Consider the following 3,976-nt stretch of genomic DNA (forward strand, 5'->3'; position numbering starts at 1 on the left):
TTGGGTGAATGATACAATGGACATACACCCAAATAAGCGTAGCATGAGATCAAGTCATTAAGTTCAACTTGCTATAAGCTTTCGATACATAGTTACCTAGTCCTTCGACCATGAGATCATGTAAATCACTTACACCGGAAGGGTACTTTGATTACATCAAACGCCATTGCGTAAATGGGTGGTTATAAAGATGGGATTAAGTATTCAGAAAGTGTGAGTTGAGGCATATGGATCAACAGTGGGATTTGTCCATCCCGATGACGGATAGATATACTCTGGGCCCTCTCGGTGAAATGTCGTCTGATTAGCTCTCAAGCATGTGATTGAATCACAAGAGATGACATACCACGGTACGAGTAAAGAGTACTTGTCGGTAACGAGGTTGAACAAGGTATGGAGATACCGATGATCGAACCTCGGACAAGTAAAGTATCGCGTGACAAAGGGAATCGGTATTGTATGTAAATGGTTCAATCGATCACTAAGTTATCGCTGAATGTGTGGAGCCATTATGGATCTCCAGATCCCGCTATTGGTTATTGGTCGGAGAGGAGTCTCGGCCATGTCTGCATAGTTCACGAACCGTAGGGTGACGCGCTTAAGGTTCGATGTCGCATACGTAGATTCGGAATATGAGATGGAGACCGAAGTTTGTTCGGAATCTCGGATGGGATCCAAGACATCACGAGGAGGTCTGGAATGGTCCGGAGAATAAGATTCATATAAGGGAAGTTGATTTCTAGGTTTCGGAAAAGTTCGGGATTTTTCCGGTGGAAGACCGGGAAGGTTCTAGAAGGTTTCAGGGGTCCCACCAGTGTGTCCACGACCCTAGGAGAACTAGCATGGGCCGAGGGAATGCACCCTACCCTAATGGGCCAGGGGCACATGCCCCTCAAGGCCCAAGTCGGCCACCCTTAGGGTTTTCCCCAAAACCCTAGGGGGGATCAACTTGGGGGGGAAGAATTCCCCCTCCCCCCTTTGGCCGCCAGCCCTAGATGGGTTTGGGGCATTGGGGGGCCACCCAAACCGACCCCCCCCCCTATATAAAGAGGGGAAGGGGCAGGGGGGCGCTCACCCCATCAGACCTAGCTCTGGCCACCCCCCTCTCTCCTCCATAGTGTTGTACCGGCTTGGCGAAGCCCTACAGCTTTTCTCCTCCATCACCACCGCCACGCCGTTGTGCTGCTCGGATTCCGAGGGGACCTACCACACCTCCGCTGCCAACTAGAACGGGGAGAGGACGGGCTTCATCGACACCGTACGCACGACCGAGTACGGAAGTCCTGCCGGATTGCAGCACTGGATGATCGACTACATCAACAACGAGATCTAATCTCGTAGGCTTTGGAAATCTTCGAGGGTTAGTCTCACATACATCTCGTTGCTTCGATCTTCATAGATTATATCTTGCCTTCTCCTAGATTGGATCTTGGATTTGTTCTTATTCGTGGTAGAAATTTTTTGTTTTCCATGCTACGAACCCATCAGTGGTATCAGAGCCGTGTCTATGCATAGATCTGTTGCACGAGTAGAACACAATGGTTTTGTGGGCATTGATGCTCTTGTTGTTTTTGGTTAGTGTACTTTGCATCTTGTGGGATGGTGGGATGAAGCGGCCCGGGCTAACTTTACATGACCGCGTCTCATGAGACTTGCTCCACGCTTGACATGCAACTTGTATTGCATAAGTGGCTTTGCGGGTGTCTGTCTCTCCCACCATAGTGAAGATCCAATTTACTCTTTTATTGACAACACTAGTATCACCGTTGTGGTTCATGTTCGTAGGTAGATTGGATCTTACTCGAAAACCCTAAACCACGTAAAATATGCAAACCAAATTAGAGGCTGTTATCACCAGAATTTGACCAGGTTAGAGGTGGGCCGTGATCAAGATGGGCTTAAAGATTATATACGGAAGAAATATGTGAATCGGCCTTGTATGCAAAGTTTGGGCTAGCTTGCCCGTGTATCTGTACCATAGTAGGATACGTATCGGTTAGGAGTTAGAGTTTTACCCGTGCACGGTTAGGTGCACGCCTGAATTAGAAAGTCCCTTGGACTATAAATATGTATCTAGGGTTTATGAAATAAACAACAACCAACGTTCAACACAAACAAATCTCGGCGCATCGCCAACTCCTTCGTCTCGAGGGTTTCTCCGGTAAGCACCATGCTGCCTAGATCGCATCTTGCGATCTAGGCAGCACAAGCCTACCTACGTTGTTCATGCGTTGCTCGTGCTCGAAGCCTTTTTGATGGCGAGCAACGTAGTTATCTTAGATGTGTTAGGGTTAGCATTGTTCTTCGTATCATATGCTTGTCGTAGTGCAACCCTTATACATCTAGCCGCCCTTACACCTATCTTAGGTGTAGGGGCGGCACCCCGCTTGATCATAGTTTAGTAGATCCGATCCGTTACGGTTGTTCCTTGTTCTTCAAGGATTAGTTTAACATCCGCAATAGTTAGGCCTTACAAAGGGTTGGAGGATCCAGCGGCGTGTAGGGTGTAGTTTGCTAGCCCTAGACAGGATGTTCCGGGGATCAACCTCGTGTTGGTTTTTAGGCCTTGTCTAGGATCAGCTTACGGTCACCGTACGCGAGCGCGAGGCCCAATCGTGAGTAGGATGATCCGATTATGCGGTGAAAACCCTAAATCGTCGTAGATCGCATTAGCTTTATCTTGATCAAGCAGGACCACCATATATTCGGACACCTTGTACGAATCATGGGTGGATCGGCTCTTTGAGCCGATTCACGAGATAACTGAGAGCCGATCGAGGCTCGTATTTAACGTTTACGTGTATGCCATGCAGGAAACTAAGCGAGGCATCATCCAACACCTTCCCGACCGGGTATAGGTCGGGTGGCACGCCCTTGCGACGGCATCGGACGTGTGACCGGGAGGCTTTGCGGGCCGTCGCTCCGAGGGATCGGGGCCAGCCGCAGCCCTAGTTGTTCCCGGCTCTACGGTGTTGCCCGTCGCTGCCCGCCGGTGGGTTTCTGACCGCAACACATTCTGGCACGCCCGGTGGGACCATCTTCGACATCCACTGCATCGCCATCTACATCCGAGATGGCGGAAAGCACTCCGGTCAAGTATGAGGATCTGACTGACGAGCTCAAGAAGAAGCATAACGAGATCAAGGCGGTCCTCGAAGCCGAACTCATCGGCTCTTTCCACAGAACCCGCTCCCATGGCGTCAGGTGGAAGGGGTTCTCACCTGAAGGCACACTCGATGGAGTGGACCTGTCCGCCCCGTCGAAGTACGCACCAGGTCGCTGCGTCAGGAGATCAACTACATGGTGGCTCATTCGCTGCACCGCCACTCTGAGAGCCTGGTGAACACTGTGGAGCGTGTCGCTCTGCGCGTGATCCAGGAAATCACGAGCCACCGGTATTCTCCGTTGGGACCAGCTCTGGGGACTTACAAAGGAGAGGTGTCACTCCAGTCCCGTCCACCGTTAACATGGTGGAGCGCACTTACCTTGGAGGGTGCCAGCCAAGATCCTCACTCGACATCAACATGATAGGACTCGGGCACCACCCTGGTAAGGACGGAGCCGAGGGTGGCCGCTCTCACGGCGGAGACAAGGAAGAAGCCGCTTCGCGCGACCGGCTCCGACACTATGTATGGACAAACGCGGTAATGCCGATCCGTGAGATTGGCCCCAAAGATCTGTGAAGAAACATCGCCAGACCTTCGCAGACCTACTAACATAGAGGCCGATTCTAGGAATCGGCCAAAATCATCCTCACCTTGCTTTCGGTCTAACGTCGATCTAATGGGCAATGAGATGCGTCGGCTGATGCACTGGAAGGAATCCACATTGTTCCTAACAAAGCCAACGTTCACATCGTAGTATCTTGGCTAACCATAGAGTCGATGTCAGCAGTTACCTGGCAGAATCGGCTCGGGGGGCACGTAATCATATGAGCGTGCGCGACACCATTGAGCATGTGCGGAGGAATATTGGT

The sequence above is a fragment of the Lolium rigidum genome, chromosome 5, assembly GCF_022539505.1.
Source record: "Lolium rigidum isolate FL_2022 chromosome 5, APGP_CSIRO_Lrig_0.1, whole genome shotgun sequence".
Lineage (NCBI taxonomy): Eukaryota > Viridiplantae > Streptophyta > Magnoliopsida > Poales > Poaceae > Lolium > Lolium rigidum.